Source organism: Humulus lupulus, chromosome 2 (assembly GCF_963169125.1).
Source record: "Humulus lupulus chromosome 2, drHumLupu1.1, whole genome shotgun sequence".
Taxonomy (NCBI): Eukaryota; Viridiplantae; Streptophyta; class Magnoliopsida; order Rosales; family Cannabaceae; genus Humulus; species Humulus lupulus.
The window spans coordinates 179,128,912-179,143,473 of NC_084794.1; positions in this window are offsets into that span (position 1 = coordinate 179,128,912).

The following is a 14,562-nucleotide window of genomic DNA, read 5'->3' on the forward strand; positions in this document are numbered from 1 at the left end:
AAAATCTGACTTGTGACTTATCAAACTTCTTCTTTTTTGACTTCTCTCTAAGCACTCCTTTTATAGAATCTATTAGGCCATTTAATTTTATTAAAAAATCAATAAAATAATAGCCATTTTGAAGCCCTAGGTCGAAATTATCATGGGCTATAGGCCCGTGAAATTTCCCATTTGATTATAAGCCCATTTGACTTAAAATCAAGGCCTGTATTATTTTCTATTGATTTAATTAATTAAATAATTATTTAAATCCTTTATCAAATTAATTATTTATAATTTGAACCTTAATTTAAATTTATTTATTAATTTAGATACCAATTTATCTTAATTAATAAATCTGCCATAATTTCTCTTTTCTTCTCAAAATTACACAACTCTGTGAAACTATCCAAAATTGACCTGGTCAACTTTGATAATTCTAATTGATGATTAAATCAATTAATTGAGACTATTTAGATGATTTTATCCAAGGTACAATGGGGACCATGGGCCTATGAAATCAAGCTCCAATAAGTTATCATAAATCTAACAAATAAATTTACTAACTTATTAAGTCCTCGTGACTCCACTATAGACTTGGAATTGCACTCTTGAATTCATAGAACGCTCTATAACAAATATAGATACTCTATTAATTATCCATTATTACAACCATAATTGTCACTCAATCCTCTATGGACGGTCTACAATGAGATAGGACTAAAATACCGTTTTACCCCTCATTGTATTTTATCCTTAAAACACTTAGTTCCTTGTAAATGATATTTCAGTAAACTAATTTAATTACTGAAATGAGATCTCTATCATTTATCACCTTGAACTAAACTAAAAGGAAACCATCGTTTCACTTCTTCATCAGAAGCTATAGATGTTCATATCTATGATTAACACTCCCACTCAATTATACTACCGAGTTCCCAAGATGTAAGTATGGGCTAGTCCGTAGGGTAAGCTGGTAACGAACAAGTCAAAGAACTCAAATAATACAATCAGTTAGAATACTAACCACTCAGAATTGAGATTGAATTGACCTATGGTCAACTATATGATATGACTAGAATAGATAATAACGGCATGTTTACTTATCTTATCAACTGTCAATATCGGTCTTGTCCGATGTAACATATACATCCGATCTTATCTACTTTGCTAATGGTCTGGAAAGAACATAACACTGTAATGTGTAAGTAGATCATATCGTATTTTGGCAAGTCAGTGTAAATCCGGTGCACTGACTAATCTCAGGACTAACTTATTTTGAACATATAATCATATTTATATTCCACTGTGATTACGTCACTATAAATAAGATTAGCTATATGCTTGGGATTTAATAGAAGTTTATATTAAACAAATAATCATGAAAATAAAACATGTGAGCAAAGTGATTGACCAAGTCAAAAAATGATTTCTATTCTTTTATTGATAATAAAATGTGATTACAAAGAATTTGGGTTTTAATTAGGGCATAAAACCCCAACAAACTCCCACTTGCACTAATTGAAACTAATGCCTTAATTCTACTAATCTCATCTCATTGATATGCTTATCAAATGTAGCTTCTGGTAGTGTCTTTGTAAACGGATCCGCAAGATTGTCTTCAGTTGCAATCTTCATAACCTTCACATCTCCCCTGGCCACATATTCTCGAATAATGTGATACTTCCTTTCTATATGCTTACTCCTCTTGTGACTTCGAGGTTCTTTCGAGTTGGCTATCGCTCCTGTATTGTCACAAAACAACACAAGCGGTTTATCCATTTCTGGAATAACATCAAGATTCGAATAAATTTTTTTTAGCCAAACTATTTCCTTAGCTGCTTCTGATGCGGCTATGTACTCAGCCTCCATGGTGGAATCTGAGATTGCAGACTGCTTTATGCTTCTCCAAATCACAGCTCCACCCCCAAGAGTAAACACCATTCTAGAAGTAGACTTTCTGTCATCGACATCAGTCTGAAAATCTGAATCGGTGTAGCCTACAGGGTTCAGAACACTACCCTTGTAGACTAACATATAATCCCTAGTCCGTCTCAAATACTTCAGGATGTGCTTAACTGCTATCCAATGTTCTGGTCCTGGGTTTGGCTGATACCTGCTCACTACTCCCACTGCATAGCAGATATCTGGTCTAGTATACAACATGGCATACATTAGACTTCCAACTGCAGATGCGTAAGGAACTTTTCTCATTGCATCTTCCTCTTCAAGAGTCTGGGGAGACTGCTTCTTTGAAAGATGAATTCCATGGCGGGACGGTAGACGCCCTTTCTTGGAATTTTTCATTGAGAAACGTTCAAGCACTTTATCAATGTAAGCTGCTTGAGATAGAGCTAAAAGTTTGTTCTTTCTATCCCTGATGATTTGGATACCTAGAACATAACTTGCTTCACCCAAATCCTTCATCTGGAATTGAGTGCTCAGCCAATTCTTCACATCTGATAATTTCTTAACATTGTTTCCAATGAGTAAGATATCATCTACATAAAGAACCAGGAATACCACTATTTGATTTGCTTTCAGTTGGTAAACACAGGGCTCATCAATATTTTGTTCAAAGCCATAGGTTTTGATTATTTCATCAAACCTAAGATTCCAGGAACGAGAAGCTTGCTTAAGTCCATAGATGGACCTATTTAACTTACAAACTTTTCCTTCTTGTCCAGATACTTTAAATCCTTCTGGCTGATCCATATAAATGACCTCGTCAAGCTTTCCATTAAGAAAAGTTGTCTTGACGTCCATTTGCCAAATCTCATAGTCGAGAGCGGCTACTATGGATAGGAGGATGCGAATGGATTTGAGCATGGCTACCGGACTAAAAGTTTCCTCATAGTCCACGCCTTCTCTTTGGGTATAACCCTTTGCCACTAATCGAGCTTTATAAGTCTCGATATTTCCATCAACACCTCGTTTCTTCTTGTAGATCCACTTGCACCCAATGACCCTAAAGTCACTAGGTGCTTCCACAAGATCCCAGACGGAATTTGAGAACATAGACTCCATTTCCTGTTTCATGGCTTCGAGCCATAGTTTCTTTTCAAGGCTATCCATTGCTTGTTTGAAAGACAATGGATCATCATCACTAGTGTCACCAACAACCATATTGGTTTCACCATCCAAACCATAGCGAACTGGGTTTCTAGAAACCCTCCCACTACGACAAGGCTCCGTGACTGTTTTCTCAGGAACAGTGGTACTTTCTTCATTTAAATCGACTTGCGTCGGTTGTACATGAAGAGTGGGAATTTCATCATCAACTCGCGTTGATGACAATGGAACATTGGTTGGAGTCAATTCTTTAACCATCTCCTCTAAAACTACTTTGTTGCGAGGTTTAAAGTTTTGGACATAGTCATTTTCCAGAAAAGTAGCATTTGTAGAAGTAAACACTTTATTTTCTGAATGACTATAGAAAAGTCCACCCCGAGTACCTTTAGGATAGCCAACAAACATGCAAACTTCAGTTCGCGGTTCTAGCTTTCCCTCATTTTTCCTCAGGACGTGAGCGGGACACCCCCAGATTCTATAATGGCGTAAACTAGGTTCACGACCATTCCATCGTTCTAAAGGTGTTTTGGGGATTGATTTTGACGGTACGACATTGAGAATGTCATTTGCAGTTTCAATTGCATGTCCCCAGAACGAAGTTGGTAGAGTTGAGTAACTAAGCATGCATCTAACCATTTCCAATAAAGTTCTGTTTCGGCGTTCCGCTACACCATTTTGTTGCGGAGTACCTGGGGCAGTAAGTTGTGATAAAATCCCAAGTTCAGTTAAATGATCTTGGAACTGCATATCCAAATATTCTCCACCCCTATTAGATCGCAAGATCTTTAACCTTTTACCTAATTGGTTCTGAGCCATTGCTAGGAATTCCTGAAACTTTGAAAATGTTTCTGATTTCCTATGCATTAGGTAAAGACATGAGTATCTAGAGTAATCGTCAATGAAAGTGACGAAATACTCAAAACCACTCCTGGCTTGTATATTCAAAGGTCCACAAACATCTGAATGCACAAGACCAAGTGGTTCTTTGGCCCTATCACCCTTTGCAGAGAATGGACGCTTGGTCAGTTTGCCTTCTAGACAAGATTCACAGACAGGTAATTCACATTAGGTGAGTTTCCTCAAAGGTCCGTCCTTTGTAAGTCTTTGAATCCTATCATAGCCAATGTGACCTAGTCTCAAGTGCCATAAATACGTCATATTATTGTTATCGGTCTTTTGACGTTTATTGGTCCTAGGTTTAGCAACTTTGAATAAATCATTATTAAGAGCAAGGGGTTCGTTAGGTCGCAGAATATAAAGCCCGTTTTCCAAACATGCAATACACAATTGTGATCCATTGAAAGAAATAGATATATTAAAACTTGTGAAAGTCATAACAAATCGTTCTAATTGCAACATGGAAAATGAAATTAAATTTCTACTAAAATCCGGAATAAAAAATACATCTTTTAACATTAAAAATTTATTTTCGAACTTCAGACGAGCTCTTCCTCTAGCTTGGACCACAACGAATGCTCCGTTTCCAACTCTAAGCTTTAAGCCGCCTTCGTTCACTTCCTCCCACGATTCAAGAAGCTTTGTTTTTAGCTGCTAGAAACTTGGGGAAATTTCGTTTCCAATGCCCCTTCTCTTTGCAGTGAAAACATTTATCTTTACCTTTCTAATTTTTCATGTTCTTCCCCTTAGCCGTCTGTGCACGTGGTTGTGCACTCGTCTTTGCAGCCTTTGCAGGCTTGGGGTTGTTTATTTGTCCCCTTTCCTCTTGTTTTCAGCTTTCGAAGACGAAGCTTGGTTAGCTTCAACCTTAGCTAGATGAGCAGCAACATCAGTAGTCTTATTTTCACCTCCTTTACTAGGTCCACCCATGACGGGTTCAATAATCTGAAGCTCGTTCATGAGCTGCGTCAGACCATAGTTGAGTTGATCACGAACGTGCAGACACGGTGCCATAACTTACGTTCGGAGACGGTGTTATCCAAGCATTTACGGTGCTATCAAGAACATGTGGAGACGATGCTCGTTCTAGGGATTCCTCAATCATGACGAACTCGGAGTTGTCACCAATCAACTTTATGTTGATATTCTGCTTCCAATTAAGGAAGTTTTTTTTTTTTCTAGTGAGTTTCTCCATTGAAAGTTGAGAAAGGATGGGAGTAGACACAGACACTACTTAGCTTAAAACTACAAATTATCAATAAAATAGAAATTAATCACATTTGCTCAATAAAACTTCTATTCACACAAATTTCAAGAAATAGCACAACATATACCAAAAATATGTAAGATATGAGAAAAAATACCAAAAACAATCATATCTCTATTTCTTTAGGTTTTTAACTAATTTATGATATCCTTGTCCCGGTTGGCGAGAGTAAAAAAATACCACTAGTTAAATAGAGTTGTAAACTCATTTAATAATGGACACCACTATTAACAACCTACTATTCGATCAAAATAAGAAAAAAAAATTTCTTATTTTATGAGCTAGACCCACGGTTTCAATAATAGTAGATTTAGTCCTAGTAGTCACCGTAGGGGTGAGTCTAGTAGAATTTGACCTATAATTAGCTATCTTTCGAAATCTAACCTTATCAAAATAACTAATGAACATCTTCCGTAGGGGGACGAATCAAAGCGCCTCGAGGCCCCATTAAGTTATTGAATATGTTAAACCAACGGTGGAGATCGAATAAAATTCTTAAAATAAGCTCATTATAAAATTAAAATTAGTATTTTTATTATTTATTTTTAGAAAATTAATGACTATGGTTTTCCAAAAAAAAATTAAATAGATTAAAATTTTTAAAACCAAAGTCCTATAATTTCTTATTAATTCTAAAGTGTCACATTGAAACAAATTCAATTAATTTGTTGCTAATCAATATTTAGGTTTAACTAATATAATGAACCTATACAATTAAGTCAAACTCAGGTAAATGGGCCTTAACAATTGGGCTTGTATGGAGGAGGGCTGGGTCCAGTATGTCGTTCCCACTACAAAGGCCCCCTATCTTCCATACAAGGTCCAAAAGACAGGAATTTAAACCTTCGTTTTATTAATTGTTATTAATTGATTATGCCCACTATAGTCATGCAAAGCAAATGGGCCTTCACAAGTGGAATCACCCACAAGAGAGGAATTTAAACTTTACATTTTCTAATGGGCCCAAATAAAACCTATCATTTTATGAATATTTTATTTGGCAAAATACCATATATCTAACAAACATATAGGCCACTATATGCATCTAAGCCCAATTGCAAAAATACCACATATAGTGCAACATACATGTTATAATTGGATGGGCCTAATCATGTTACTATATGAGCAATTCTATGAATTTATGCAAAAATACCACAATTTATTTCATTTGCAAAAATACCACAATTAATTATCTAGAATTTATCAAAAAATTCAAATTAATTAATTTTTTTTTTAAAAATAAGTCAATTTAAATGAAATTTATCAACAATTAACAATAGTTAATTTAAATTTCATTTATCAACAATCAACTTGGTTTTAGGTTAATTTGAAAAAAAAATTAATTTAATTTAAATAGGATTTATCAACAATTAACCCAAGTTAATTTAAATCCCATTTAAAAAAAATATATTTTATTAATTGGCTGAAAAAAAATAATGATATTTTTCAAAATTTAACCAATATTAAATTTTAAAATCAATATCTAAACTATTTTCCAAAAATATCTTGTGTTGTTACAACTATTAGCTAATATTTTAACAATTAAAAAAATAAAATATAAATAGTTATAACAACCCTAAAATCTCTCAAATAGTTAAACAAATTCAAATATCCATAAAAATATCTAACTAACAATGTTCAAATTTCAAATAATTTAAATATTAAAAGCTATAGAATAAAACGATATTTATATTTTCAAATAAAGATTTAATAAAAAAAATCAAGAATTTAAATGAAAATATCTTAAATATCTGATATCATAATTATAATATTTTAATATATTAAAAGATTTAAAATTAAGTTCTTAGTCTATTTTTAAATTTGAATTTGAATGTTTGTAGAAAATATCTAATTATTTAAATCCCAACTAACAAAAATATCTTTATTTAAAAAAATTTAAATGATAAACAAAAAAGATATTTTAAGTTTTGATTATAAATAATAAATTTCCACAAATTTAATTTTCTTTATTTTTCAAAAAAAAAAAAAAAATTATGGATGAACAGTCCCCGTATCGGGTACTGTTCACCGTGGTGTGCTCTGGCTGCTGGTGGAGCGCGCGCGGGGCTGGGTGGTGGCGCGCTGGGCGTGCGCGCGGAGGGGTGCGGTGCGCGCACGCGGAGGCGCGCGTGCGTGTGCTGCTGCGCACGGTGTGCGCACGCCCATGGCAGCCAGAACAAATATTTTTCAAAATTTTTTTTGAGCAATTTTTCAAACCAAAACCATTTTCTAATTAATTTTTAGCATGTTTTACACAAAATAAAGCATATATAAAAATTAATAGCATAGAAAACACAACAAAATAACCTAAAAATTGCTAAAATTCACATAAAATCAATATGCTCATAAAAACATGAAAACCATCCAATTATTCAAACATATCAAATAATCCAATTTTAAACATGTTCATGCATGAAAATAAAGATTACCAAAGGCTCTGAGGCCAGTTGTTGGAAAAACTTATACAAGATCTTTATTTATTTTCATGTATATCTAATATTAAACAAATTAATACAAGATAGCCTAAAACATGTTTCTAAAATTGAATTCAAAGAGAAACAAAAAATATAATACTTACAGTATACGCAGTGGAATTAAGAGTCCTTCCTTCAGTTTCTCTAACTCTTGTATCCTTTCGGTCGCAGAGTATTATCAAGAAACTGAACCGATTTTCTATTTTCTTCACAATCTTCCAATGAATCCTTAGAACCACCTAGACTAGTGCGGGCGATTCTCAACACATGAGATAGATATAGAGAGAAGAAGAGAAAATAACAAAGTGGCTTAGAAAAGGACTTGTGTTTAGAGAGTATATAAAACTATCAGAAAATCTGACTTGTGACTTATCAAACTTCTTCTTTTTTGACTTCTCTCTAAGCACTCCTTTTATAGACTCTATTAGGCCATTTAATTTAATTAAAAAATCAATAAAATAATAGCCATTTTGAAGCCCTAGGTCGAAATTATCATGGGCTATAGACTCGTGAAATTTCCCATTTGATTATAAGCCCATTGGACTTAAAATCAAGGCCTGTATTATTTTCTATTGATTTAATTAATTAAATAATTATTTAAATCCTTTATCAAATTAATTATTTATAATTTGAACTTTGATTTAAATTTATTTATTAATTTAGATACCAATTTATCTTAATTAATAAATCTGTCATAATTTCTCTTTTCTTCTCAAAATTACACAACTCTGTGAAACTATTCAAAATTGACCTGGTCAACTTTGATAATTCTAATTTATGATTAAACCAATTAATTGAGACTATCTAGATGATTTTATCCAAGGTACAATGGGGACCATGGGCCTATGAAATCAAGCTCCAATAAGTTATCATAAATCTAACAAATAAATTTACTAACTTATTAATTCCTCGTGACTCCACTATAGACTTGGAATTGCACTCTTGAATTCATAGAACGCTCTATAACAAATATAAATACGCTATTAATTATCCATTGTTACAACCATAATTGTCACTCAATCCTCTATTGACGGTCTACAATGAGATAGGACTAAAATACCGTTGTACCCCTCATTGTATTTTATCCTTAAAACACTTAGTTCCTTGTAAATGATATTTCAGTAAACTAATTTAATTACTGAAATGAGATCTCTATCATTTATCACCTTGAACCAAACTAAAAGGAAACCATCGTTTCACTTCTTCATCAGAAGCTATAGATGTTCATATCTATGATTAACACTCCCACTCAATTATACTACCGAGTTCCCAAGATGTAAGTATGGGCTAGTCCGTAGGGTAAGCTGGTAACGAACAAGTCAAAGAACTCAAATAATACAATCAGTTAGAATACTAACCACTCAGAATTGAGATTGAATTGACCTATGGTCAACTATATGATATGACTAGAATAGATAATAACGGCATGTTTACTTATCTTATCAACTGTCAATATCGGTCCTGTCCGATGTAACATATACATCCGATCTTATCTACTTTGCTAATGTTCTAGAAAGAACATAACACTGTAATGTGTAAGTAGATCATATCGTGGATTGGCAAGTCAGTGTAAATCCGGTGCACTGACTAATCTTAGGACTAACTTATTTTGAACATATAATCATATTTATATTCCACTGTGATTACGTCACTATAAATAAGATTAGCTATATGCTTGGGATTTAATAGAAGTTTATATTAAACAAATAATCATGAAAATAAAACATGTGAGCAAAGTGATTGACCAAGTCAAAAAATGATTTCTATTCTTTTAATTATAATAAAATGAGATTACAAAGAATTTGGGTTTTAATTAGGGCATAAAACCCCAACATGATGTTGGTTCGATAGGGGTTTGATGGGTAGAGGCAGATGGTTTGGTTTTAGTAGCTTTAAATGAGGTTCGATAGGGGTTCGATGGGGTTTCGATGGGTAGAGGCAGATGGTTTGGTTCTAGTTGCTTTAAATTGAGGTTCGATAGGGTTCGATGTGGATTCGATAGGGGTTCGATGTTGGTTCGATAGTGGTTCGATAGGGGTTCAATAGGTAGAGGCAGATGGTTTGGTTCTAGTAGCTTTATATTAAGGTCGATGGGGTTTGATAGGGATTCGATGTTGGTTGGATATGGGTTCGATAGGGGTTTGATGTTGGTTCGATAGGGGTTCGATAGTGGTTCGATGTGGATTCGATGGGGAGAGACATGTGTTTGGTTCTAGTAGATTTAAATTGAGGTTGATGGGGTTCGATAGGGGTTCGATGTTGGTTTGATAGGGGTTCGATGGGTAGGGGCAGATGGTTTAACAATTGCTTTCCTATCATTTTTGCAGCATATCGATGCGACCATGCATATGCTACGTAGGTGTCGACAGTTCTATCCCAGGGCATATCCACAAGATGGTGTTGTGACGAATATTATGTTCTCACAAGTGGTACCGGCCCGTTATGATGCATATCAGAATGCCAAGGAAGCAGATAAGAAAACGTTTTTGTGGGATTCAGATGTGATGTCAATGATTACAGGAATTGACAATCAATTTCTGGCATTGTGGAAGGGAGTAGACACTGTATATTGGTATTTATAAGTGATAGTTATAAGTGATAAACAACTGCAATCCTTTATGAAGTCATGGTCCCATCGCTGTTATTGCAGTCACAGCTTTTCAAGGACGACCCTCGGTTGACGATTCCACCTGAAGCTAAAAGATGCAAATAGTTCAACGTGCACCGCATGCCAGTTGATTCAGTACCCCAAACCAAAGTCAGTTAATCAAAATTCTAGTTTTTATTCAAGTTTTTTAAATTAAATTCTATGTTGATTTTGTTACTAATGAAATTTATGTTTCGTTCACAGTGGAGATTGTGGTGTGTACGCCATCAAGCACATCGAGCACTTATTAGGTAAGCTACCACTTCACATGATCTGCGATGACAACATGGAGTTGTTCAGAAACAAATGGACAATTGGCTTATGGTATCAGAATGTTAGACATTGAACATTCTCTTCTTGTTATATTTTTTTTGCTTAAAATTTAAGTTATTAAAAAAAAATTGAGTATTAGGCATGCAAATCATTAACGACAATTAGCAGTAAAAATCCAAGCGACCAAAATTCATTAACGACAATAAAAAAACAAAAAAAATAACCTGACCAATCAAGTTTAAATAAAATACAACAAAAATTATACTCAAAGCTGAGCTTTGCATGAGGACTTGTTGTGACCACGACCACCACATCTACTGCACTTACGCATTTTCACATCTTTTTCCCCGCCGGTTGGCCAACGGTTTGTCCTTGGTCTTCCTAGCTTTGGCTTCTTTGGACGACCAACTTGTTGTTTCTCTATGGGTACACCAACTACCATATTCTTAATGTCATCTGGAAGTATCCAGTCATCCTTGTTCCCAGTTGGGTAAATGGTTTCTTTGTACGAATTCCTCCACGACTCAATGGTGTAAAACGGTGAACACAAAGAGTAAATGTTCACCCCACGCTCTATAGCTACTGCAACTGCATGGGGACAAGGTGTGCCTATGAGCCGGAATACCCCTCATGAGCATGATTTCGTCATAAAATTCACCTCAGCATCGCTGTCTGCACCAGTTACATGAAACTCGAATTGGCCAAGGGCATAGACATTCATGAACCTTCCTTTGCCAGCATTGTTCGATACATCTGCCTCCATCAGGGTGGATAATTTGGTGGTAGTCTTCTCTGTCACACTACGTCGTTCAGAAAATCAAGACTGTAGTGTGAACCGAATGAATTCCAAAAAATTGTAATTGGAAAGGTTCTTGCATCCTTGATCTTGTTATTGAAGCTTTCAGCGTAGTTGCTTGTCATTATATTGTATCGTTTTCCAGGAAAGAAAGGGCGAGGCCACTTATCGAAACCAATTCCCTCCAAATAGGCAGCTATGGGAGGATCCGTTCGCTTAATATTTTCAAAATGCTTTAGAAATTCGGTCTTCTTTCATGCATAGGCTGCTGCCCACATCTCACTGTGATAGTGATCAGTCTTGAACTTAGATTTCACATTCATACTGATGTGATGGTAGCATCCGTCGTGCTAGGCATTAGGAAAGACAGCCACTAGAGCATGAATAATACTAGCATGCCTATTTGACACGAAAGCCAAGTCATCAACGTCCCCAATAGCTTCCTTCAACTTCGTCATGAAATATTTTCACGAGTTGTGGTTCTCACTATCCACCAACCCGAACGCAATTGGATATAAATGACTATTCGCATCCAAAGCAACGACACATAGCATATGGCCACCGTACTTGTTCTTTAGGAACGTGCCATCCACACATATCACAGGACGACAAAATCTGAATCCCCTCCTACAAACTCCAAGGGAAAAGAAGCAATATATGAAACGACCATCTTCAGTGACAAAATCAGTAATTGTACCTGGATTCTTTTGCTGCAACATGTGCAAGTAGGATGGAAACTTGCAATACGAATCTTCATATGTCCCCTTAACATATGTAAGTGCTTTCTCTGTACATCTCCATGCCTTTTCATAACTCATATCAATACCAAAATTTTTCTTCATATCCTCCTTTATGTTGTTTGCTATGTAACTGGTCCCATCAACTGCGTATTTTTTCTTTATGAGGTGTCCAACGAGCCACGGTGCAGCTTGACGATGACCTTTTTGTCATACTTCTAGTGAGCATGCGTGTACGCTCTTGTATACCGTGATCTTAAACATGGGGGACATTGGTAGTTTTTCCCCTCTCAGTCTCCAACAACAGTCAGGATCTTTGCATGTGATATACCACACGTCAGTACCCGACTTTTTCACCATATACTCAAAGTTATTCTTCATTGCAAATAGAGCAGCTTTGGTTTTTAAATCAATCTTGTCCTCAAAAGTCTTCCCAACATATATTTCTCCCATTGGTGCACCAGATGATGAGGAATGGGTTTTAGAAGATGCCTCAATATCTTCTTTTGTAAACATTGGGGCACTTCATCTGGTGTGATCTTCTCTTGAAACAATTGTCTCCCTCTACCTAGTGTTATCTTCTATCCTAGCAGGTTGATTACTGCTTCTAGCAGGTGTTTGGCGTCCTTGAGTTGGGAGGTGTGCCTGTGCAAGAGGCAGTCCTGACTCTTCTTCTACTTGTTGGGCTTGGGAAATGTCTAACTCCTCATTTGAAACATTTGCACTATAATACGAGTCATCCTCAGAACCATCATCATTATCTTTAAAGAAATTACCAACTGGATCATCATTCACTTAGGGATAGTACTCATATGCCTCAAGCACACCTGTGGGACCTCCTTATGGTATATCAAGCTGAATAGTAGCCATCAGATCAGTAACTGGAACAAAAGTGCCCACCTCGCTAAGATGCTTGTAACTGCTACCTGTAGGAGATGGATCGACACTGGTTGTGTCTTTTTTGTTCACACTAGGAGAAAGATCTGATATGACATTCTTCTTAACTGGAGTCACACATAAGACTATCTGTTCTTTCAAGCTTATGCCTAAGAATACACGAACTTGATGATCATTCCTCAATTGAACTGGTGCAAATGGTTGGTCGCCGCATACATATGGCACCTCGAGTTTCAATTCATACACCTCTCTATCCACCTGAAATGTCTCGTGCAGTATGTCAAGTAGTTGCAAGTAAGTGACATCATTCTCTACTGGTATCACTTCACATTCAGCATCCTTAAAATACCATTTCCTACCATCTGTTTCACAAACACCATTGTAAGAAACAAATACGTAAACAGTAGAACCTGAAATAAAAATAAACACAAATACAATTAGCTGAAAAATAGATGGTAGGAAATGGTATTTTAAGGATGCTGAAAAACATGACCATCGAGCCATCATCGAGTAGGCATCAAATAACCATCGATCATGCATGAAATAGTTAGAATGCACGTTACCATCGAGCTTGCATCAAGCAGGTATCGAGTAACCATTGAGCAAACATGCATCCGTAAAAAATGATGTGCCATCGAGCCTGCATCGAGCCTCCATCGAGCATGCACGAAATAGTGAGAATGCACATTACCATCGAGCTTGCATCGAGCACGTATCGAGTAACAATCGAGCAAGCATACAACCGTAAAAAATGATGTGCCATCAAGCCTACATCGAGCAGGCATCGAGCCTCCATCAAGCATGCACGAAATAGTGAGAATGCACATTACCATCGAGCTTGCATCAAGCACGTATCGAGTAAAACTCGAGCAAGCATGCAACCGTAAAAAATGATGTGCCATCGAGCCTGAATCGAGCAGTCATCGAGCATGCAAGAAATAGTGAGAATGCACATTACCATCGAGCTTGCATCGAGTAGGTATCGAGTAACCATCGAGCACAACATGTAACCGTAAAAAATGATGTGCCATCGAGCCTGCATCGAGCCTGCATCGAGCAGGCATCGAGCATGCATGAAATAGTGAGAATGCACATTACCATCGAGTAGGTATCGAGTAACCATCGAGCACAACATGCAACCATAAAAATTGATGTGCCATCGAGCCTGCATCGAGTAGGCATCGAGCAACCATCAAGCACAACTCAAACCCAGAAAAATTCCAGAAAACGCAGATCGACAAAAAACAAAAACAAAAAAACCAAAAATATGTGCAAATATTGCTCAAATCTATTCGAAATGCCTAAAAAGATTAAAGGAAACATCACTAATCCAAGTATTTAAGAAAAAATTGCTTACCCATAAGATTTTTCTCCAAGATTCTTCAACCCTTACTTTGGTCTTGATCTCTACAAATGGCTTCCTTCGTAGGGGTTGCTCGACTTCCTTCTACCGTGGTGCTCTTAGTGGCGGTGTGAGGTGAGGTGAGTGAAAGAGAGTGAGGAAGAAACAAGAAGAAGGAAGA